Source organism: Pseudophryne corroboree, chromosome 9 (assembly GCF_028390025.1).
Source record: "Pseudophryne corroboree isolate aPseCor3 chromosome 9, aPseCor3.hap2, whole genome shotgun sequence".
NCBI classification, from domain to species: Eukaryota; Metazoa; Chordata; class Amphibia; order Anura; family Myobatrachidae; genus Pseudophryne; species Pseudophryne corroboree.
The window spans coordinates 210,388,930-210,414,376 of record NC_086452.1 but is presented as its reverse complement, the minus strand read 5'-3'; the positions used below and the strand labels follow the sequence as shown (position 1 = coordinate 210,414,376).

The following is a 25,447-nucleotide window of genomic DNA, read 5'->3' as shown; positions in this document are numbered from 1 at the left end:
ATTCATATCTGATCACAGCAGCAAAATTGTTCTCTAATGGACAAAACCATGTGCACTGCAGATGGGGCAGATATAACATGTGCAGAGAGATTTAGATTTGTGTGGGGTGTGTTCAAACTGAAATCTAAATTGCAATGTAAAAATAAAGCAGCCAGTATTTACCCTGCACAGAGGCAATATAACTCACCCAAATCTAACTCTCTCTGCACGTGTTATATCTGCGCCCCCTGCAGTGCACATGGTTTTGGCCATTATAGAACAGTTTTGCTGCCACGATCAAGTCTGAATTAGGCCCTTAACACCTATTGAAGTGTGGTTATGAGAAAATCAAGTGTAAAACATATCAGAACTTTTGAAACTATGGCCTATGGACTGATTCATATTTGTAAATAAAGTATAAAAGCAAGCAATTGGGCCACTTTGCACTGCAGGTGGGGAAAATGTTACATGTGCAGAGAAATTTAGATTTGTATGGGTTATATTTTTTCTGTGCAGCGTAAATACTGGCTGCTTTTGCATGTAGGCCACAAATGTTAGACAGCTTTAAATTTTACCTTGAAGTTTAGATGTTAGTTTGAACACACCCCACCCAAATGTAAATCTCTCTGCATATGTTACTTCTGTCCCACCTGCAGTGCAACATGGTTTTGGCCAGTTATTTGCTTTTTTGCTTTACTTAGTGTACAAACATGAATCAGGCCGTTTGTGCACATAACAAAAGAAAGAATACACAAGCTGGATTCAAAATCAGTTACTGTAAATGCATCTTGGTTGGCTTTTGCCATAAGAGCAAAGGTGAATATTATAGAATTCAAGTACCAAAAACTTTATCAATTCTAGAGATATCAGATTTAAAGAGAAAGCACGAGCCACAGAAAAACTGGAATTGATACAATATGCAGAACAATTATGTGTCACCGGAGAAGCCAGCAGTTGGAGATATATCTGAACCAGAGACAACAGTACCAGTGTGGAAGTTCAGCCACAGAAAATATCTTCTGCAAATATTGGCAAGCCACATAAGAGGTTTGATGAATAATTTGCAAATATTGTATTCAGTATACCTCCAGACAGCCAGAAGCCAAAGTCAAAATCTGATTGGTGTGACTGAAAGTCCAAGATAGGCAAAAGGACTTTACAGTAAAGGTCACAAGTGAGGAAGACATCCAGAATCATGTAAGTGACAGCAGTTCTGAGTTTGCAAGTCAATATACTGTACTTTTGTAGTTGTCCATGCTGTCAGTGACAGGACAATTTCTGATGAGTCTATCAAGAAGAATTCGGATCAAAGTCAAATGATATGTTGATGATTTTTTATGTGTTTAACTCGAAGCTGCGAGGGGACACGGTGCACTAATTGGGCTTCCCGGTCACTGTACAGAGAAAACTACACCAAAAAATATATGAAAAACTCATGTCGACCTTTTGACCTGTCGACCTAGCACATGTCGACCTAGAAACCCTGTCGACCTTCAGACCCTGTCGACCTAGTGACTGTCGACCTATAGTGGTCGACCTAAACATTGTCGACCTAGACACTGTCGATTTGATGATCCACACCCATTTGAATGTTTGTTTAACATGGAGAAGCTTGTAGGAAAAGTGGGGTGTACTACTGCTCAGACTACATGTTGCTACTCCTCCAGGGAAGCTTCATTCTCTGTACCAAGATGGCCACAGAGGCTACTACTGAGCATGTGTGGAGCCATCTTGAGAATGTGTGAGGGTCCTACAGTTGAAGATAGTAGTATTTCACTTCGCTCCAGTGAGACCCGATTACCTCCTGTTTTAGACAATGTTCCAGCATCCTGCTCCTCTACCCAGTACCTACATACACTCACTGTCTGGTGAGTTGTATGGCACACGCTTCAATCAGTCTAATAGTGACTATGGCTGTAACTGCATTATTTAAAAAAAAAAACCACTATGATGGTGTTAGCAACCAAGTCAAACCCACATTGCAGTATACATTAAACCAAATACCAGAGTTGTTATAAACAAATCAGAACTGCAATAGTGTTGAAAAGTTTCTAGCTTTATTTTCTGGACAGGGCACAACCAGCATTAGATAAGCTGAAGGCTGCATAAGCCTGAGGCAATATAAGCGATCAACTTTTTGTGATTGGTTGTTAAATGACTAAGCAGTTGCTAGGCAGATCAGTTTCCCAGTTGGGTTTTTTCCTATTGGATTAGAGGGTTGTGCATCAGGATGGAGAGGAGGGTCTCAGTTTAGTATATAAGGGGTGGCCATTTTGCCAGACTTCCTCTTGCCTTAAGTTTTGCCCAGGAAGGATAAGTATCACACTGCTTGTCTTTTCTTTGCTATAGATTTGTGAGTTTTAGTTGCCTTCACTGGGCATTATTTAACAGCCTTATCTCTGTTGCTGTGTGCTTTGATTGTGGTGCAGACTGTCCCCTCACCCTCCTGTCATGCCTCGTCCTCGTCGCTCTGCTCCCCCTCCCAGGCGCCTCGTGGAGACAGGGAGTGCCCTCCGCTCCCGCTCTCCGAGCGTCGCTCCCCAGAGTGGGCTTTCCCCTGCTGCGGACAGGCGGCGGGGGCGGGCAGTTACAGCCCGCTCCCCTGCCGCACGGAGACGGGCGGCCAGCGGCCGCTCGTCACGTGGTTCCGGGGCGCGCGGCTCGGCCGAGCCGCGCACCCCGGCGCTTGCAGCAGGACGGGCCTCTCCCCGCCCTCCTGCTCCGGTCTCTTCCAGTCCCCCTCCGTCCCCCACCAGCAGCCGCATGTCACAGGGCGCGGGTGCGCGCGACCCGGCTGGGCCGCGTGACCCGGCGCTTCCGGCGGCAAGTTCGTTCACTCACCCTCAGCCTGGCACCGCGGACGGCTCCCTTCCTCCACCCTCGCTCGTGGCTCCCGGCGGCGTCCTGGTGGCACAGGACCGCCGCAGCAGAGCTGCGGGGGGGGAGGTGGGGTTTAATGTGCAGAGTGATATGAGCCCAGGGCAGCGGGTAGCGCCTCCCGCTGTCCCTGGGACAGTTCAGGACAGCACACTGCCAAATTACATCAGGGAGGCCAGCGCACCCCTGATGATTGGTGGCGACGCGGGGCCCCTGGTGTCCGGGATGGGGGACGTGGCGCCGGCTGCCGCCACGCCCGCCCCGGCTGCATCAGCATGGCAGGTTTTCCCCCCGGCATCAGAGCCCTGCTTGGGCGCCCCCTGGGCGTCGGCTGCCCCGCCGCCATGGGCGGCGCCCTCGCTTACAGGGTATCAGTCTCCCCACGCCCTCCACGGTCCTTTGCAATGCGGGTCCACGCAGGCGTCCGTATCGACGGCTTATTTTACGCACGGCGGGGCGCTCGCGGTAACAGCTCAGCAAGGCTACGCGGGGAGCCAGTCCTTCCCCGGGGGGTTTGCGTGGCCTCCGGCCCCAGCATTCCCTTTTGCCGCCAGTATGCCTTCCATGGGTTTCTTGACCACGGCCGACACACAGTTTTCCCCGCGTGGGGCCAGCGCGTGCGCCGGCGGGCAGTCCACGTGGTCGGTCGGGGGACCCCGAGTCGCGGTGCCCATGCCGGCCTTTGCGGGCCTGCAGCCAGGACAGGCACCGGGCGGGGGGTATCAGGTGGCACAAGGTTGGCCCCCTCTCCCGGCACCCCCTCAGTTCCTTCCGGCTTCATACGGAGGGGCAGGAGCAGGCGTCTGCCTGCCGCATGCGGCTTGGCGGCCATCTTACCCCGCGATTTTTGGCGCAGCAAGCGGGTCGGCCTTTACGCAGTCGATCGGGTACACCTCGGCGGGGGCCCCCTCCCTACAGTTGCCGGGCGGCCATCCGCCGCAGAGCGGAGGGGCGGTCCCTCCGCCGCCGCAATTGCGGGCAAGTGTTAATAATGTTCTGGTTCCCCCTGTGCCTGTGGTCCCCTCTTCTTCTCCCTCACAGGTCCCGCCTAGTTCGGGGGCTACAACCGGCATGAGGCGAAGATCACGGACAAGCGGGACGGCGAACGTGGAGGTACGGCCATCAGCGGAGGCGGGTGCAGCGGACGAAGAGGTTCCGGGTCCTTCGAACTCCGGTGAGCTAGATATTTCTTTACACGTTTCAACATGTAGTTCATCGTCTTCCAGCAGCATATCATCCGGCTCTCCGCGGCGCCCGCGTAAATTAGCTAGGCTCATCGCGCGGCGAATGGCTAAGGAGGCGCATAAGGCGGCCGCTCCTGCGCAGGTGGTCCCTTCGGACCCTCCCCGTTTCGGCGAGATGGTGCATTGCGCCAACACGGCGGTTACAAGGGGAGTTCGCAAGCGCATGCGGGAAAAGATCCGCAAGGGGAAGTATGTGGACGTATTCACCCTTACGGAGGAAATGCGGCAGGGTTTTGAGGCAGCCAAGAAACCGGGCGGTATGGGGGAAAATGCGTTCCGCAATTTCCACCAGTGGCTGCGTGGGTTTTTGGTGTTCATGGTTTGCTACACGGAATCCCGTCCCGCGGAGTATGCCAATTTGGTGAAATATTTGTTTTTAGTACACGATATGTACTTAAAATCCAAAGGGTCTGCGTGGCGGGATTACGACGAGAAGTTTCGTCGCAATCAGGATGGCAACCCCATCCTGCCCGCGGGTTTTAAGGACGTTGAGGTGTGGTTGGAGGTCACGCAGCAGGTCAAACCCACCCCAGACGTCACGGCCAAGAAGCCCGGGGCGTCCGGGGTGGCAGCTTCCCGATTGACGGGGAAAGGGAAGTGTTTCGCCTACAACGACGGTAAATGCGTCAAAGGAACGAGCTGTCGTTTTCGCCACTCATGCAGGGTGTGCGGATCCAATCACCCGGCCAAGGAATGCACCGCGTCAACAGGCAGTAAGCCTGCCTCTTCCACCGAGGCCGGTGGAATTGGCAAGTAAGGCCTTCTCCCCGATTATAGTTTCCGAGTTGCTGCGCTGGCTTGCGTTATATCCCGATCGGACGGCCGCATCGTTTCTCTCGGAGGGTTTTCAGCAGGGTTTTCGCTTGCCGATTCCGGATTCGGTGTATGTGGTTGCACGCCAGAATTTGAGATCGGCTCGTGAATTCCCGCAGGAGATCCGGCGGAAGGTCGACGGGGAGATTGAGCGAGGGCGCATGGCTGGGCCCTACGCCTTTTCCCCGTTGCCCTCCTTGTGCATTTCCCCAATAGGGGTGGTGCCCAAGAAGGCCATAGGCAAGTTTCGTTTGATACAGCACTTGTCTCACCCGCCGGGGGTGTCGGTCAACGACGCTATCCCGGAAGCCCAATGCAGAGTTCGATATCAATCGTTTGACGACGCGCTGCGCTTAGTGCGGGATGATGGTCCAGGGAGTCTGTTGGCAAAATTGGACGTGGAGTCAGCCTTTCGCCTACTCCCGCTGCACCCAGATTCCTTGCGGTTTCTGGGTTTCAAAATAGGGGGCGAATTCTACGTCGATCGGTGTCTCCCCATGGGCTGTTCTGTATCCTGCGCCTACTTTGAGTGTTTTAGCACATTTTTGCACTGGTGCGTCCAGACCGCCTCCGGGCAACCGGGGGTGGCTCACTATCTGGATGATTTTCTTTTTGTAGGACCCGGGGACAGTTCGGTCTGTGGGGACATTCTCTCGGTGGCCAGGTCGTTATTCTGCGCTTTAGGGGTACCTGTTGCGCAGGATAAGTGCGAGGGTCCTTGCACTTGTCTTAGCTATTTAGGTATCGAGATCGACACGGTGGGGGGGTGCTGTCGCTTGCCCGAGGATAAGGTGCAGAAGCTATTGGGTTTGATTACAGACTGTTTAGGAAAACGCAGGGTTCGGCTTAAGCAGGTGCAGTCCTTGCTTGGCTCTCTCAATTTTGCGTGTCGGATTATCCCCATGGGTAGGATTTTCTGTCGCAAACTTGAGCGGGCCACAGCGGGGACGGTTCGACAGAATCACTCCGTTTACCTGTCCCGCGAGATCAAGGATGATTTGCGGGTTTGGGTCTCTTTCCTGGTGTCCTTCAACAGGGAAGTGTTGTGGCCCGCTCCTTGTTGTTCCAGTGAGCAGCTGCAGTTGTTCACGGATGCTTCAGGCAGTCGGGGTTTCGGAGCGTTCTTTGCTGGCGCGTGGTGCGCTGCGGCCTGGCCGGCATCTTGGGTAACGCGTGGGTTTACCAAGAACCTGCTGCTGCTGGAATTGTTCCCAATCTTAGTGGCGCTGGAGTTATGGGCCGGACAGTTCGCAAATAGGGACATTTTGTTTCTTTGCGACAACCTAGGGGTAGTGCATGCGATAAATAATCAGCGTTCATCATCGCCGCAGGCCCTGCGATTACTAAGGCATTTAGTGCTAGTTTGTTTACAGCGTAATATTAATTTTAGGGCTCGCCACGTTCCCGGAGTTGACAATGGAATTGCGGATGCATTGTCCCGGTTCCAGTTTGACAAATTCAGGACGTTGGTTCCGGGAGCGGAGGCAGAGGGGTTACAGTGCCCACCTTCTGTCTGGCAGATGGTCGAAGCGGTTTAACGGCGTTGGCCAGGTGTGCACTGGCTCCCTCCACGCTACGTGCGTACGATGCTGCATGGCGGGATTGGTCAGCCTTTCAGAGTAGGTACGGGGTAGCAGGTGAGTCCTCGGCCGACGCCCTGTTGACCTTTGTTTGGGAGCATTACCAAAACGGTAGGTCAAAAGCGGCCATGGCTACTGCCCTTGCGGGCATCGCCTTTCACTCGCGACTCCACGGGACAACGGACCCCACGGGGTCGTTTGTCCTTTCCAGAGCGCTGAAAGGTTGGGCTAGGTTGCACCCGGCGCCCGCGGATTCACGTAGGCCTATAACGTTGCAGCTGCTAGCGGACTTGCTGCATGTGCTACCTCGGATTGCGTCCTCGGAATTTGAGGTGGCTTTGTTTAGTAGCGCGTATGCCCTGGCCTTTTTCGGGGCGTTTCGGGTGAGCGAGCTAGTGGCGAGCAGCAAGGCGTCCCGGGAATCGGGTCTGCTCTATGAGAATGTGCGCTTGCAGGAGGGCCTGTTGCTCTGTAGGATTGTGCGATCCAAGACAGATCAAACAGGTCGGGGTCGCTGGTTGTCCTTGGAGGCTCAGGAGGGTATGGGCGTTTGCCCGCTGCGGCTGACGCAAGAGTATGTGCGGTTAAGACCTCCGGGGGGCAACCAGTTGCTGGTACACGCGCAGTCGGACCCTCTGACGAAGTTTCAGTTTTCATCGGTGTTTAAGAAATGTTTAACGGCGTTGGGCTTGCAGGAAGCGGACTTCGGTACTCATTCCTTTCGGATTGGGGCGGCTACCCATGCGGCAGCCGCTGGTTCATCACCAGCGGCTATTCGGGAGTTGGGTCGCTGGAAGTCGGCCTCCTATAAGTCCTACGTCCGTATAGATAAGTTATAAGTGCGCCGGTTGCGCTAACCCAAAAACGTGTTTACTCGTCGGTTTTTGAACGCTTACCGTTCAGGAATCGAGGGTGTGAAGCGAATTTTTAAAATTTTTCCTCCGAGGGGGCCTAATTTCAATTGGCTGTTCTACCAAGGTCCACGGGAGGTTTTTTGAGTTTTCTCCTTCACTTGGGTTTAATTGGTTTACGTTGTGTTTCAGTTACAGATTATGTGCATAATCTGACATTAGGATATTTTCTTTTACAGCTGTCATCAATTTTGGAGACCACATATGGATGGTTGGTCATTCATACGTTTTTTGGGCAGAGAAACATCCCATGGCGGCTAGGGCGAATGAGATTTTTGGGTCCAGGCAGTTTAGATGGCTAGGTGTTAGGGGCATGTTATGGGGTGATTTGTTGCGCGTCCTGTTTGCACGGGAGCGCCGCTGGGGTCGCCCCAGTTGTATTATCATCCATCTGGGTGGTAATGATCTGGGCCGAGTGAAAGGCATAGACTTGATTTTGTCTATAAAGGCGGATGTAGTGGCTATACGTTGTCACTGGCCTGGGGTATGCATTGTCTGGTCGGAAATGGTGCCCCGTTTCCATTGGCGTGGTGCGGTGCGTTTCTCGGCGCTGGAGAAAGCACGCAAAAAGGTGAACTCGACGGTGTCTCTGTTTGTCAAGGCCATAGGCGGAGTGGCAATTAAGCATCCTCTGCTGGTGCTGCGGAACAGACAGTTCTATAGAGACGATGGGGTTCACCTTTCTCCGGAAGGAGTGCAGTTTTTTCTGGAAGATATTTTCGGTCTTTTTCGGTAGAGCTAGTTTGTTTCTGGTTGGTTAAGTTTCTGTTTGCGGATGGCGGTGGCGGTTTGGTAAACCTTGGTGGCGGGAAATCGCTGCCAACCAGCTGTCACACAGGCATAAGTGGTCATTGTGGGGCTCCCTCTTTAAATGGACGGCAGGTGTGTCCTTTTCTTGCGGTTGGACATTTAGACGTTCCCCTGCGGGAACCGAACGTTTGCCAGAGAAAGAGGGGTAAGGCCAGCACAATGCGGGTTATGCGGGAAGGAGGCGGGGTATGTGTACTCCCCTCCTTGGTTTGGTGGTTTCCATCTAGGTGACGGGTGCTGGTGGTTTGGCAGCGGTTTTCTGTTTTTGCCATCCTCCAAACTAGAGTTAATTATATATTCAATTTCAATTCTAATTCGGCCTCAATTATTAGTTTAAAGAGTTGGTCAGCGATTAATAAACATCGTCTGACCTTTAACTCCAGCTACTGTGTCCGTGTCTTTATTTCAGTGTGTGGTGTGGTTTTATTTAGTGATAAGCTAGCTTAAATACAAGGTTTATGTAATCACAATAAAGTTATGAGCGGCTTAGATAAGCTGAAGGCTGCATAAGCCTGAGGCAATATAAGCGATCAACTTTTTGTGATTGGTTGTTAAATGACTAAGCAGTTGCTAGGCAGATCAGTTTCCCAGTTGGGTTTTTTCCTATTGGATTAGAGGGTTGTGCATCAGGATGGAGAGGAGGGTCTCAGTTTAGTATATAAGGGGTGGCCATTTTGCCAGACTTCCTCTTGCCTTCAGTTTTGCCCGCCCGCCCTCCCAGAATGCGGATAGGTCTTGTTTTGCTGTGGGCTATTGAAAGCCAGATTGGCGGGAAATCGCTGCCAACCAGCTGTCACACAGGCATAAGTGGTCATTGTGGGGCTCCCTCTTTAAATGGACGGCAGGTGTGTCCTTTTCTTGCGGTTGGACATTTAGACGTTCCCCTGCGGGAACCGAACGTTTGCCAGAGAAAGAGGGGTAAGGCCAGCACAATGCGGGTTATGCGGGAAGGAGGCGGGGTATGTGTACTCCCCTCCTTGGTTTGGTGGTTTCCATCTAGGTGACGGGTGCTGGTGGTTTGGCAGCGGTTTTCTGTTTTTGCCATCCTCCAAACTAGAGTTAATTATATATTCAATTTCAATTCTAATTCGGCCTCAATTATTAGTTTAAAGAGTTGGTCAGCGATTAATAAACATCGTCTGACCTTTAACTTCAGCTACTGTGTCCGTGTCTTTATTTCAGTGTGTGGTGTGGTTTTATTTAGTGATAAGCTAGCTTAAATACAAGGTTTATGTAATCACAATAAAGTTATGAGCGGCTTAAATGATGCAAGGAAACAATAACTCACTGGTCTGTAGTAATGCTGCACAGTTCAATTAATTTGAAAGAGTCTGTGACAAGAATGTTTGTCGTCCAAGGGAAGACAGTTTATACTTGCAGCAATGAAAGTTTTAGCAGACATGAAATCCTGATTAATGTTCAGAATTCAAGAATTCAGACAAGAGTACATAGCTGTGAGCAGGTTGTGAAAGAAGCAAGGAATTTCAGGACATGACTTTAAACAGGATACTGTGAACAAGCCAGAAATTTGTGGCTGTGAACAAGGTTAAGTCAGACAAGACTGTGAACAGGATCCAAAGTCTCTTCGCTAAACTTCCAGACAAGAACTCATCAGACATTAGAATTTCAGACTTCCTCAGCATCCATCAAAATGTCCTCAGAATATCACCATCTCAGAGCAGTGAATGAAGCCATGCTTTAAATGGCTTTATTGCCCCACCTAGCCCACGCCTATGATTCTCATAATCTGTTGATCACTCAGTGTTCCACAATGGCTACGCCCCTAACAAAAGGTCCTGGTAAATACAGTACGGTTTATTGAGTTTTTAACATAAAATGGAAAATACAAGTCGTTAGGGTAAGATATAAGAGGTATACATATACAAGGTATCATAATAGGTATCAATAGAGTATCAGTACAATTTGACCTTGGGTGTAACGACTTATTCAATAAGACCAACAAACTGACAGGACATACACAATAAGGGGAAGGTTGAGAGGGTAAGAAAGTTGAGAAGAGTAAGAGGAGGAGGGGGAGAAGGTCAGATAGAGTGTGAGATATTGGTAAAGAGGAAAAGGATAGGGTAAGGACTAGGGTTTAGTAATGTATAGCATAAAGGGAAATTGGCTCATCTCTAAATCAAAGAATATGTGCTGCCCTTGCAGTGGGAGGTTATAACAGTGAAGACTGATTAGGTACAATGTAACAAAACACAGTAGGCAATCTAGTTAAATTATACAGAAGACGTTATCAGTAGCCGAGCTCTTGACCACTGTTAAGAACCAAAAAATGTTGAAACAGTGAATTTGGAGCCACCGTCCAGAGATTTTATAAAGAATTCCCATTTTTTATGGAAGTTTGCAGTGGGATGGGCATCAGTGAGCAACAGAGTTTGCATATCAAAGTATAGTAGGTGTAAAAGACGAGACTTGAGTTCTTAAATTGTAGGTGCCGTTTTCTTAATCCAATGTATTAATATCAGCTATTTACCCAAAGTCAATACTATCACAACAAATGGGATATAGCAAGAAATATTAGTACCAAAAGTCCAATCCTGAAAGTCCAAAAGTAAACACACTTCCGGGGATTGAGACAATGAAACTTGTAATGTGGTATTCAAATAGCATATTGTTTTTGACCAGAATCGACGTACTTTGGAACAGTCCCAAAAACAGTGAAATAGTTTCGCATCAGACATAGAACACTTAACACAATTTCCAGATTCCTCAGAGAGCAAGTATTTTTCTGAGCTGGAGAGATATACGCTCTATGCAGAAGGCGGAAATGGGTTTCATGTAAGTAAGTTGAATGTAAATGTCTAGTGTACTTGCAATAGTTATGAAGTATAAATACCTCTAAACCTTTCAGTCTTGGTATATCTTCAGACCACCTGGCAAAAAGTTTTTGGCAGTGTTGATGAATCTTAACCTTTGAATCCAGTAGAAGAGGGTACAGTTGTTGTATCCTATATTGTCTAGTGGGTCTAGAACGTAATAACTTAAGTAAAACGTGAGAGTCAGTGGTTAATGGGAACACAATTGGGAGAGACTGTATATAGTGCCTGACTTGGAGATATAAATAGAAAAGATTATTTGGTAGAGAGTATTGTTGCTGTAAATCATGAAAGGAAAGGATATAGCCTCCCAGATCAAAGGCCCTGTTCACCAGAGCAATCCCTTTCTCCCTCCAAACCTGAAATGAGGGGTTGTGAAGGGAAGGCAAAAAGTTTGGGTTACCCCATAGGGGAAGGTAGGGGGATAATCTATAATCTCTTTGAAGTTTCTTATGTAGGCTCATCCAGGAAATGTATGTGTCATGGAATATGACATGAGAATACAGATTTTTGGGAATTTCACTGAGTTTTAGGTGAAGTAATGCTGAAGGGGAGTAAGGGTCAAACAAGGCTCTATCCAAACGTACATCAGTGAAGGTAGATGTGTCTAACAGCCAGTCGCTGGCATACCGAAAAAATACTGCCAAGGCATAGTCTTTAAAATCTGGGAGGCCGAGACCCCCCTGAATTTTGGGTAGCATGAGTTTAGAGAGTGCGAATCAGGGCCTTTTGCTTTTTCATAAGAAATTTGAAATAGAGGCATTCACCGTAAGGATGTCTCTATTGAGCAGCGCAATTGGGAGCATTTGGATTGCATAGAATAATTTAGGAAAGATGACTGTCTTAACAGCAGCAGTCCTACCCAGCAGCGAGAGAGGGAGAGAGTTCCATGAGGTCATTAGCATAGTCACTTTATTCACAAGGGGTGAGAAATTTGCCTGGTATAATTTATCTATTGTATTGGTAATATGAACTCCCAGGTATTTTAAGTGGGTGGTATTAATTTTGAAAGCAGAAAACACTGGGGAAGAGAGGAGGTCTAGGGAATACGTGCCTGAGGGTAGAATTTCTGATTTTTCAACATTGACCTTGTAGCCTGACATGTGGCCGAAGCTAGCAATTATGGACATGATTGTGGGGATGGAGTGCAAAGGGTCGGAAATAAAGAGCATCATGTCGTCTGCGAATAAGGACACTTTCAACTCATAATCAGAGATATATATACCACGAAAGTCTGGTGAATTACGGAGCATAATAGCTAGGGGCTCAATGGCAATTGCAAAGAGGAGGGGAGACAGGGGGCATCCTTGTCTCGTACCTCTATGCAATCTAAAACGGTCAGAAAATTGTCCGTTACACATGATTTGGGAAATTGGGTTTGTGTATAACATTTTAATGAAGGAAAGAAAAGCTGGAGAAAAACCAAACCGTTCCATTGTGTGAAATAAGTGGGGCCAGAGAACAAGGTCAAAGGCCTTTTCTGCATCTAAAGACATAACCATTCCCGGGGGAGCACTGCCAGAGGAATGTTGGAGGTGTTGGACCGCCGATAAGACTTTTCTGACATTAAGGACCGAATGTCTCCCCGCTATACATCCAGTTTGATCCGGATGAATGATCAGTGGTAGAACTTTTTTAAGTCTATCCACTAGGATTGTTGCTAGTATCTTATAATTTGAGTCTAGTAAGGAGATAGGCCTGTACGAATTAGGCTGACTTAAGTTCCTGTTCGGTTTAGGCAAGTTACGAATATACGCTGCATTAAAGTATAAAGGGACAGAACCGGAGTGCAGCATATGGTTGAAAGCAAGAACAAGCGTATCCAAAATGTCAGAATGCATTAGTCTGTAAAAACTCCCACCAATTCCATCTGGGCCCGGGGCCTTGCTCGTCTGCAGAGATTTAATAACAGTAGAAACTTCCTCACACGTGACAGGAGAGACAAGACTAGATTGCATGTCTTCAGATAGAAGGGGAAAGGTAACATTATGCCAGGGGGGGACAGTAGGAGAAGGTGTCTCATGGAGGGACGTAATATCGTCAGTCGGAGGGGAATAAAGAGTGGAATAAAAGTCTTTCATAAGCTGTGCAATTTGTTTATTATAGGTCGTAAACAAGCCATCTGGGTACTGTAAGGGGTGAACTGCTGCGGAAGAACTTGCACCCTTCAAAATATTGGTAAGTAATTTACCAGATTTGTTTCCAAATCTGTGATATTTATAATTAACACTATAAAAATATTTATTACCTTGTTTGGTGAGGTATTCATCGAAATGCGTTTTGGCTGTGTCATATTTTAATTTATTAGCTAAAGTAGGGGCTCTACGAAGATCTGCATAAGCTGTCGACAGATATTGTTGGAGGTGGAGGTAAGAAGCAGCATAGGTTTTATTGAGTTTAGCCACATAGGAGATTATATCACCTCTTAGTACTGTTTTGGCCGTTTGCCAAAATAGAGGGGGATTCAAGATGGCCTGTGCTTCATTATTAGTATAGAAATTTTTCCAGCTGTCCGACAACATGGCTTTAAAGTCTGGGGAGGATATGAGGTGAGAGGGGAAACGCCATGAGATCTGGGATGACCGCTCCAAAGAGACGTGCAACTCAAATCTCAATAAGGAATGATCAGATACAGAGATTGGTTCGATATGTACTAAGGATACTCTTGTGAACAGGGTCTGCGAGAGAAACATATAATCAACTGGGTGCTTTATCGCGCCCTACGGGCGCTCTTCACACCGTCGCGAGGGACCACGCCCCCTTAACCCTTGCATGCCTTTCTGGGGTTCAATATTTGTATTATATGGAGTATTACCTGCATTCCTTTGTTAGTGGTTAAATATTGCACAATGAAAGGGCATGCGAAGGTGAAGGAGGTGCAGCCCCTTGCGATGGAGTGAACAGCACCTGCAGGGCACGATGTACAGAATGTAGTGGGTGCGGGGGGGACTGCAGATGGGGCAGGGTGTCTGTAGATGCTGCGGGTGGAGGCGGATGCGGGGGTGGGGGGATGGGGAAGGGTCGGGAGGTGCTGCGGGTGGGGGAGGGGCAGAGGAGTGGGTGCTGCAGATGGGGGAGGGGTCCGGAGGCACTGCAGGTGGGGGAGGGTCAGGGGTGCCACAGGTGGGGGAGGGGCAGGTGCGGGGATGTTGCAGATGGGTGAAGGGTTCCGGAGGTGCAGTGTGATGAGAAGGGGCAGGGGTGCCAGGGGTGGGGTAGGGGGTCTGGATGTGCCACGGGTGGGAGAGGGGCAGGTGCAGCAGATGGGGAAGGGGGTCCGGAGGCGCTGCAGGTGGTGGAGGGGCAGGTGCGGGGGTGCCGTGGGTGGGGGAGGGGGGGACCGCGGATGGAGGAGGGTGTCTGCAGATGCTGCAGGTGGAGGGGGGGCAGGTGTGGGGGGAGACATATTTGGGGGGTGGATGGTGGAGGGGGTCTGAAGGTGCTGTGGGTGGTGGAGGGGCAGGGGAGTGGGAGCCGCGGGTGGTGTAGGGGGTCTGGAGGCACAGCGTGTGGGGGAGGGGTGAAGTGCCGCATGTGGTGGAGGGGAAGGTGCAGAGGTGTGGTGCATTGGGGAGGGGTCTGGAGGCGCTGCGGGTACTGGACCTGGCAAAAAGGTAGTTGGAGGGTATGCAGTAACAGGGCCAGGACAGGGGTGACAGGGTCAGAACAGGGGTGATGGGGCCAGGACAGGGGTGACAGGTTCACAACAGGGGTGACAGGGTCAGAACAGGGGTGACGGGGCCAGGACAGGGGTGACGGGGCCAGGACAGGGGTGATGGGGCAAGGAGAGGGATGACGGGGCCAGGACAGGGGCGATGGGGCCAGGACAGGGGCGACGGGGCCAGGATAGGGGTGACAGGGCCAGGGTAGGGGCGGCAGGACCAGGACAGGGGTGACAGGGCCAGGATAGGGTTGACAGGGCAAGCACAGGGGTGACAGGGCCAGGATAGGGGTAACAGGGCCAGGATAAGGGTGACAGGGCCAGGATAAGGGTGAAAGGGCCAGGATAAGGGTGACAGGGCAAGGCCAGGGGTGTCAGGGCAAGGCCAGGGGTGACAGGGAAATGCAGAACACAGGGCATGGGAGAGATTGGTATTAGGAACAAAATAGTGGTCACAGACAGATGTGTCTTACCGGAGTCACTGCTGCTGGCTGCTGCTGTTCCACTCCAACCTGTTGGGATCTGCTGCTGCTGGAGACTTGGCATGGCTGACTCTCTCAGGCTGGAGTCCTGCTTCCTCTGCCCGTCCGCATCCCTCCCCCCCTCCTCAGTCACACACCGTAGACCTCGCGCGGCTGCCGGGCACTGTGGTAAGGGGAGACTGGGAGTGACTGGTTAGCCCCCAGGAGATGCTGCGGCTGGAGGGAGGAGGGGTTCGGAGCCTGCAAGCAGCGCGGACTTCTGCAGCGCTGCCCGCCGGCTAAAGTGTTTGAAGGAGCTGGGGTCACCTCACTGCGGGCGGCAGCATTGCAGCTAGCGGTGGGGTTGCTGGGGCTGGAGATAACAGAGGCAGTACGGAACCTGCACAGCGGCAGGTGCCCCACAAAACTGCAGCTAAGAAGCGTGGGGTGTGCCAGAAAGTGACGCTCCTCCACTCCAGAGAGACCCTGCTGAGTTTGCTGATGTGGGGGGTCAAGCACACAGTGAGCTGGTGCCTGTCTGTCTGTACGGCATACCCCCTCACACACCCACATACCTCCCAACTGTCCCGATTTTCACGGGACAGTCCCATTTTTTGGGGTCTGTCCCGCTGTCCCACCCGCGGGCCGCAGTGTTCCACTGTGGGGGGGGGGGGCAGTTGGGAAGCTTCTGAACTCCCTGTTCTGCTTAGCAGAGCAGCGGTGAATAGACGCTGTGCGCATGCGCACAGCGTTTATTTAGTGGAGACAGAGGGGGCATCAGGGGGTACGGATTAAGGGGGGGTCCAGCAACAGAGCCGGATTAAGGGGAGGGCCCAGTGGGTACATACAGCGGGCCCCACAGTTTTAGGGTCCCCCCGGCTGGAGTAGCTCTGTCCCAGCTCTGAAGCTCCCCCATCCTGCCAGCAACAGCAGCAGCATTGTGCTACAGTCAGCACACGTTGCTGCGTGTTGGCAGGTCTGTGGTGTTGCAGGTAGGCAGCAGCCTCTCTGCTTTCTTCTGCCTGTGCGGGTGTGTAGGGGGGAGCGACCACCCCCTCTGGATTTACCCCTAGCTGAGGGTCCAAAATCCCATTAAAAAACACACCTGAATTTGCATAAGGGGGCGTGGCCACATGGGTTGAAATTAGGCCACACCCCCAAACCCACAGCAGGCACAGCAATGAGATAGGGCCCCCCTGTCTCAAGTGCCCTGGCCCCCCCAGACTCATAATCTGCCCTTGGGGGCATGCCAGCAGCTCACAGAGCGCTGGGCATGCCCCCTCACTGATGAAAACGGGGTGTGGCTCGTGATCGTGGGTCCTCCCGTGAAGCCATGCCCCCTTTTCGTTGGCCATGCCCCCTTCTTGCCACACACGTGTCCCTCCTTCTGCCTGAAGAAAGTTGGGAGGTATGCAACCCTGCCTGTTCCATGCCCATACCATCTGCTTCTGCTCCTATAGATTTGCCCAGATCTGTGACTCATTTGACTAACTCCGCCCAGTGTTGTGACTCCTCCCAGCGTTAGCAAATGAGGCACAAAGTCACAGATCTGGGCTAATATATAGGAGATTCTCGACAGGGTCCGGTGCGCAGCCGAAAGACAAGTATATTCTTTTACAGTAGGATTTAATGCTCTCCAAATATTACCAATACCAATTGGGAATTAAAGTAGGGTATGCCCAGTTTGGGTAGTGAAAAGGATTGTCTAGGAGCAGACGATCTATCCAGGGTTCTATCAGAAATAAGGTTAAAGTCCCCACAAACCACTAGGGGTTCATGCAGGAATGGTGTTAGTTCAGTACTTAGTTGTAAAAGAAATTGTTTTTTGTAGACTATAGGTGCATACACATTACAGAGGATATAGGGATTAGAAAACAGTGAGATATGAGTGATAATAAATCGTCCCTCGGGGTCAGTGATAACCTTTGATACTGTATGAGGAACCTTGCATTTAATCAATATTGCTACTCACCTGGGCCAGTATTTACTAAGAATCCGAGTTTGTCCAATTTGTGTGTTTTTTTCTAAGTCCCAATCCGGGAATTCACTAAGCACAAATCTCGGCAGTGTTTGGACTATTCGTAATGGTTTGAATGACAACGTTCACAAATACGAATGAATAGACCATCGGTCAAACGCGGCTGTTATTACATAGAATACGGGAATTCACTATTCATTCGTATTTGGGTGTTAGTCTCTGAGTGCTCAAATGCGGTCGTATTTTTTTGCGATTCGTTAAAAAAAGCTGCAATAAAATAGACCTGCTTTTTTCAGTCGTGTTTACATGTGTTGCAAATAAAAAATCACTCACATCTGAATTAGGATGCCTATAAAAGGATGTTAGGCCCATTTCAATACACCTACACTCAGAAATGGCAGCAGGACTGTGGGCCAGTGATCTTTTGTGTGCTGTGGGATTCCTCAGACTCAGACATCAGCCTGTAATTAACCAGGGCCAAGAAACTGAACATGGTCAGCAGGTTGTACAGGTTCCGCGGAGGCTGCGCAGGCCTGGTTTTTTTAGGAGGCGTTTAAACTTGAACGCATTGTCCGATGATAAGGTCATACAGATGTTCCGTCTAAATCGTAACAACATTTTCCGTCTGTATGACCTTGTCAAACTGGGACTAGACCCTGAGACAGCACGCTCTCGCTCTGTCTCAGGCCTGTACAAACTCCTGGCTGTGTTGCACTTTATGGCTACTGGCAGCTTTCAGGCTGTGTCTGGGGATGTCATAGGAATCTCACAGCCCTCATTTTCCAGAATCTTAACACAGGTGATGTATACCTAACTACCTTTTCTGTTTTGTGTTTGTTTTAATTTCTCGGTGGCCAGTTCTGTCCTAAAATCTCATGTTTATTGTTCTTTAAAATATACACACAGGTGTTGGCTGTTTTGCAGCCCCATATCGAGGCCTCAATCTGCTTCCCTACCCAGGAGTCTCAGTGGCATGCCGTCAGGGTAGATTTCTATGAGCTGGCTGGCATGCCCAATGTGCTTGGAGCCATAGATTGCACACACATTCAGCTGAGACCACCTAGGGGCAGGCAGCACATATACAAACCGCCATTTCGAACACTCCACAAATATGTAGGTGGTTTGTGATGCAAATCTCAAAATAATGAGTTTTGTTGCTGGTTACCCTGGGGGCTGCCATGACTCCTTCATCCTCAGTCAGTCATCCCTCTTTGATAAATTTGAGGACGGACAAATGCCAGATGGATGGCTGCTCGGTATGTAATTTGATATGTGTAGGCCTGCGTATACTTTGTCCAAATACAGGTGCAGATGTATTAACCTGTAGAAAGCATAAGGAAGTGAGAAACCAGTGATTTGTGGAAGGTGATAAAGGCACCAGCCAATCAGCTCCAATATGTAAATGAACATTTAGGAACAGATTGTCTGCTGGCTTTATTACCTTGCACATATCACTGGTTTTTCACTTCCTTATGCCTTCTCCAGGTGAATACATCTGCCCCACAGTGTGTTACTTATGTGTTGCTGTATCTTAACATGAATCACGTTACTTACTATATCTGTCTTTTAGGTGATGGAGGATATGGCTGTTTCTCTTGGCTTCTAACTCCATTGTCCCGACCTGATACCCCTGCTGAACACAATTACAATCATGCACATAAGTCCACGCGGAATGTGATAGAAAGATGTTTTGGTGTGCTGAAATCTAGGTTTCGGTGTCTGGATAAGTCTGGTGGCCTTTTGTTGTATAGTCCCTCCAAGGTGACTCAAATTGTGTTCTGCTGCTGCTTTCTTCATAACATGTGTTTGCAACAACATCTGCCACATGTTGAGGAGGAGGAGGAGGAGGAAGAAAGCAGCCAGATAGCAGAGGAATTAGAGACATCTGGTGATACTTGGAGTACAGATGTAGGGAGGCAGGTTAGGCAAGAGATCATCAATCACTATTTCTAAGGTAAACTTGGTTTGCTTATTTCATTTGTTGTGTAATCATAAATAGATGTTTTGCCTTTTTTCCCCAAAACCATTACTCAGAATGTGTCTGTCTCCTTGACACATACAAACATACCCTCGCTTTATGAAAAACAAATGTCGCATGTGTATTGTGTGTATTTTTCAACTCAAAACAACAGATTATGAGTGGCATGCATTAAGTCTGGATAAGTGATCGTAAACTTGCAGTGCTAATTTCTTACAAGGCCACATAATCCATTTAGTATTTCACTTTATCATTGTGTGCAACGTCCTAATGCACAGGTTCACAAACTCTGCCCTCAGGACCACACACAGTGCATGTTTTTCTCGTAACCCAGTAGAAGCACAGGTGTATGAATTACTCACAGACATATGTTAAAAGGTTCACAGGTGGAGCTAATTATGTCACTTGTGATTCTGTGAGGAGACATGCAAAACATGCACTGTGTGGGTTCCTGAGGGCCGAGTTTGAGAACCTGTGTTCCCAAAAAAACACTCCTCAACATATAATATGTTAGCCTTGAGGAATACATGTGTCCCTATGTGTGATGCACCATCATATTTAAGACACACAAACTTACTGTAATCTGGAATAATTTATTTCCTAATGTTTGATGCTGTAAACTTGATGATGTGTAAGTAAATACACAGTTTGCCATACATAAACATTATTATACACATTCTTTGATTTTTGTTGTAAAAGTACATATTTGTTTGTTTCAGCAACATGTGTAAAAACATTTTTACTATTTTTTTACACACACAAACATGTCCCAACAATACTGACATTCATTTTGTCAATGTTTTTTTAAACAAAACAAAGCCAACATATTATAAGCTTTTTACGCAACTGATTTGTGTTCTTCTTGTAATGTTGTATAGAGAAGAAAGGTAAAATATGTATCAATAACATTGTAATTTGGATTGTCTGCAGGGAAAGAGAATGATTGAAATCTAGAAAGAGTAATGATTAGAAAAAAATCAAGTGGTCAGTTTACTTCCTGCTAAAGACATTCTGCCTGGCTGGCAATTATTGTGTCTGCAGGAAAAGAGAATGATTGGAATCTAGAAAGAGTAATGATTAGAAAAAAAATCAAGTGGTCAGTTTACTTCCTGCTAACATGTATGTGTGGCTCCATCAACATTTCCCTCCTCCAATACAAAAAAAAATGGTAAAGAATAAATGTGCGTACAAATTTTATGTTTTTGTTTGTACCACTTATAATTAATGATGTTGAAAAAAGTGTCAAGGAGCTAAGTGTTGTACATTTTTTGCCAAAAATACACTTACTAACTATTTTGAGTTACTTATCACAAATGTCTAACTTGTATTTTTTTCACGTTTTTTTTGGTGGCTGCTTGTCCTGCCCTTTGCCTTTAGCACTGTCATGTTGTTGTGCTCTGGTGGAGCGTCTTGGTGGTGATGAGACTGGCGTGATATTTGGAGTAGTCGTACCAGAACTGCTGCTTGTTTGCTGTTGGTGCATGCATCTGAGTGTTTCATTCAGGTTAGTGAGAGTGGCATTGAGTTCACGTGTAGCAGCATTTTGATTGTCTACTATTCGGAATAAACTTTCATTAATCTTTTGATTGTTTTGAAAAATGCTCATATAACTTTGCTGTTGTCTGTGCTGTTCTTCCATTATGCGCTGAAAGTTGCCCATGACCTGTGTAATGTCTGTACGCATGAGTTCCATGGTATTGCCTATTCTGGTTGTTTGTTCATTTTGTCTACTCAGATTTCTTGATATTCTTCTGAGGTGAGATGGTAGGCTTGCAAACATTTGTGTCTGCTTACGCAGGCAATCTTCATTAGTGGCCTGCTGTCTAGCCCAAATGGACCAAAACACCTGATCAGGGTCTTGTGTTCCTGGTGTTGTTGGGCTGTGTTGTGGTGGTGGTGGTGGGCTTTGCTGTGGTGGTGTACTCACAGGTGCTGGGGGGCTCATTCCTTGCATTAATGGCTGCATTTCTAAGATGTTTATCTCCTCCATGTCACTGTGTTGCTGTTGTTGCGGAGGGATGCTGTTCCCAGGACTAGAAGCTGAAATGTTAAACAAATCTCCGTTAGCTATCCATATGTTTGAGAAATGTAAACAAATCATTACACATGGAACACATGTCATTCACTGTTGATTTCAACTATTCTGCCTAGCAACATCATCACTCATAGCCTAAATACATACATATGCCTGTTTGTGGCAAATGTGTCTGGTTACTTAATTGTGAAAGCAAACACTTTAGTTTTATTGTAGCTCACACATACTCCACCATAAAAACACATTGGAATACATAATGTATTACCTTATAGCTTTGTTCAAACAAACATAGTAATGTTTTTATATGTATTTTGCAATGTTACCTCAAACACACATGTGAAATTTGGAAAAACAACCTTACTTGTTGCAGCATCTTACACACAATGTCATACTGTATGGCTCAAGTGGACATACATATCTTTACTGGATGTGGACAAGGCCATTTAGCTTGGATTCCATTTCAGCTTTTACTTACTGTGGTAAGTATTTAAGTTTTTGATGTGTTTTGACTTAATGCGGTTATGAAATATTTTGATGACATTCTGAAATGTTTCACATTTATTTCAGTTTGATACTCACAATCAAGATGAGGGGAGTGTGGATGACGTCTTGGAGGTGTGTCCAAAATTTGGAGTGGGGGGACAAAACATACGGACGATAATCTTCGTGGCGGGGTAGCCTTCTGTGTTTGGGCCGGGACATACGACCTTGCTTTCTTTTCAGCCACAGGTTTTTTGTGGTGATGTCTTTCAGAAGTGCCACTTCTGCTGCTCCATACTTCTTTTGATGGACCTTTTAATGAAAGTGCAATTTTGTTATGGCCATTCCTTTACAAGCATACCCTATACTACAATGGACACTTTACCTGCTTCCGCAGCGTCATCATCATCAGATGTGATAGGAGTTACTGGCCGACGAGTAGTACTGCTTTTTTCTAACACTGTATAAAATAAAAAATAAAAAAAATTTCATGCTATTGTGTATACATCCACCCATTATGCTTATAAACATTTATTCTTTTAGAAATGCTTGGTTTTTATTTTAAAAAAAACATAAGGACCGGAAATACAAAAATAAAAAACAAAAAACTATATGCACTATGGCAACATCAACACAGGAAAACATGTACAGGACAATGACATAGGCCACAAGTTAAAGAAAAACAAACAAACAAACAAAAACACACACATCTTCATTTTGTAATGAAAGGATAAATATTACAGATGCAATATATAAATTGCTCTGTGATGTGGCACTCCAAAGACACATTACCACTATATGATCCAAAACAAAATGTAGCCATTTTTATCACAATTACACTGCAGTGTGGTGTCACAGTACAAATACAAGCAAAAAAAAAAAGTGTTATTGTAATTAAATAATTAACATTATCTAATAATGACATTACACATGTAAGTGGTTTCCAAACCACTTTCCAGTACCCCAGCCTCTAACATGACAACCACAGTTTTTTAAACATTGCACATGGATCACTTAAATATTAAACATAGTCACATTTTTTAAATAAAAAACGGACAAAAGGAAAACATTATTGCAGGACAATTCAGAGACACACCAAGTCCAAACTACACATGCAAAATATCTGTCAGAAAAACACATGACATACAATAAAGTAAGATGTTACCTTGGCTTTTGTATAAAACATTAACCAAAACTATGTATTTGCTGACACACACTTGAAGATGGGAGTAATATGCAACGTCACATGACACACATTTAAAACAAAAAAAACATAGAATGTAAATGCAAATACACATGCTCACCATTCTTCCTGGGCCTATCTGAATCCCGGACATGGGTTGCAGAGACAACTTCTGGAGGTATTACACTCCGCATGGGCTCCTCATACTCCAGATATCTTGCAATATAGGGCTGCCCACCACCGGTTTTCCGAGCCTCCTTGGCCTCCTTGGCCATTTTGGACTTGACACGTCGCTTTATGTCATAGTACCGTTTGCGGCACGTGTCCTCCGTCCGCTTGACCACCCCCTCACTATTGACAGCAGCAACTACTTTCGCCCACAACACCGTCTTCCTCCGTGTTGGCACCTTGGTGGACTCAGGGCCAAATAGCTGCCTCTGATACTTCATCAGCTCACGCACCAATGCCACATTTTCTGCAAAACTAAACTTAACATTTCGCCCAGTCTTAGTAGTGGTGCGTGGCTGCAGAGCACTCTGACTGTCACTATCACTTGAGGCTGCTGCAGCAACCTCACCCACCTCCTCCACCTCACTAACACTCACCTCCTCCACCTGACCAACCTCCTCCCCCTCACTCACACCCTCCACCTCTGAGTCACACATAATTGTGTGTCTAAACAGTTAATACAGGAAAAAAAATGACAAACAACACACTCCTCCACTACCACTACACAACTCACACACACACACACACACACACACACACACACACACACTGACAAGGGACTATAAAGAAAAATAACTTGAACTAAAAATGAGACAAAACCACAAAATACAAGACAACAAGAATGACAAGACGACTTTCAAACACAATACCACACTCAGAAATCGCTAACAACACTCCTCACCAAACCACAAATTCACCTACTTCCACAGCACAACCTCCCTCCTCCTCACCACTAACTAAACCCACGAGGTGCGGACGGTTTGGGGCATATTTATATGGTTGTGCACAGACACTCATACCATCTGAAACACAACCAATCACGAAAGGGGATGAAAATCGAAACTGAAAGTGAAAATGCGGCCGCGGGAAAAAAAAAACCCTGCTGCGTTTAACTTAGGAAAAAAAACAGCAAATACAACAAAAACACGTACGCAAACGACAATGACGGCCGTAAATGTGCCAAAAAAACACGACTGCCATCGACATCGGAAAACACGACAACCATAAAGTCGACTGCTTCGTAACTTTGCGTATATGGATTCAAAAAGTTGCATGAAAATGCACCCGATACAAAACGAGTTTAAACACTACACAAACCGACTCAAATACGAATCTTAGTAAATATTGCCCCTGGTCTTAGAAGTATAAGGTGAACAAGCTAGCAATTTCCATCCTAGCATTTGAAGTTTCAACATTTCTAAAATGTACTAAATGCGACTCCTGAATAAAAACCAGATCTAAATTTAATATGTTGCAATAAACCAAGATTTTTCTGCATTTTGCAGGGGAATTGAAGCCGGGATCCGATCTGAAGATCGACACTGTCTAGGTCGACAATGTTTAGGTCAACCACTATAGGTCGACAGTCACTAGGTCGACATGGATGGAAGGTCAACAGGGTTTCTAGGTCGACATGTGCTAGATCGACAGGTCTAAAGGTCGACATGAGTTTTTCAATTTTTTTTTCTTTTTTTGAATTTTTTCATACTTAACGATCCACGTGGACTACGATTGGTACGGTAATCTGTGCCGAGCGAAGCAGTAGCGGAGCGAAGGCACCATGCGAGGGGACGCGGTGCACTAATTTTGGATCCCGGTCACTCTACGAAGAAATCGACACAAAAAATAATAATCCTCATGTTGACCTTTAGACCTGTCGACCTAGCACATGTCGACCTAGAAACCCTGTCGACCTTCCATCCATGTCGACCTAGTGACTGTCGACCTATAGTGGTCGACCTAAACATTGTCGACCTAGATACTGTCAATTTGATGAACCACACCCATTGAAGCCACCCACATTTAGGGATTCTACTCTAAGCGAGGTCATCGTTAATGAGGATAAAGAGAGTATACATGACCCAGGCCTTAAAAAGCAAGGTTGCTGTGAAAGAAAGAGAAAGACAGGGGGGGGGGGGGGACACAGGGGGATGGGGGAGACATACACATAGAAAAAAAGAAAAAGGAAACGTGACATGCGCAGCACATCAAATGCGAGTGATAAACTTTCATGTAACTTCCAGACAAGAACAAAAATTATCTGAACAAACAAGTAAATACAATAAAAGAGTAAACACTTTAACCCAGAGCATAACTCCCACCGTCCCCGGCTGAGGAGTCAGAAGATCTCCCAAACATTGCTTAGAATGAGCTGAAGGAGTCCGAAAACATACGGAAAATAATTCCCAGGCCATGGCGACCAATAATTGTAAGACTAAGAGTCCCTCCAATAGTGGAGAAATCACAGTGTGGAAACCCACGTGGGGCTGTTGCAAGAACCTGTTAAGGCCGGTCAACAATATCATCTTCAGAAGCATTCACTTTGTCACAAAGAAAATCTTCAGTGTCATCAGGGGTCAAAAAATGTGTCCTTGTTAGAGATGAGCGGGTTCGG

At 47.3% G+C, this 25,447-nt stretch overlaps 1 long non-coding RNA gene across 1 annotated transcript; it reads left to right on the top strand.

The window, feature by feature from the left end:
• Nucleotides 1-3,089: 3,089 nt before the first annotated feature.
• LOC134957882 (uncharacterized) lies at nucleotides 3,090-8,596 on the top strand. The gene is made up of 2 exons (XR_010186781.1): nucleotides 3,090-4,030; nucleotides 7,584-8,596. It is a non-coding gene; the product is annotated as an uncharacterized LOC134957882 (long non-coding RNA).
• The last annotated feature ends 16,851 nt before the right edge of the window (nucleotides 8,597-25,447 follow it).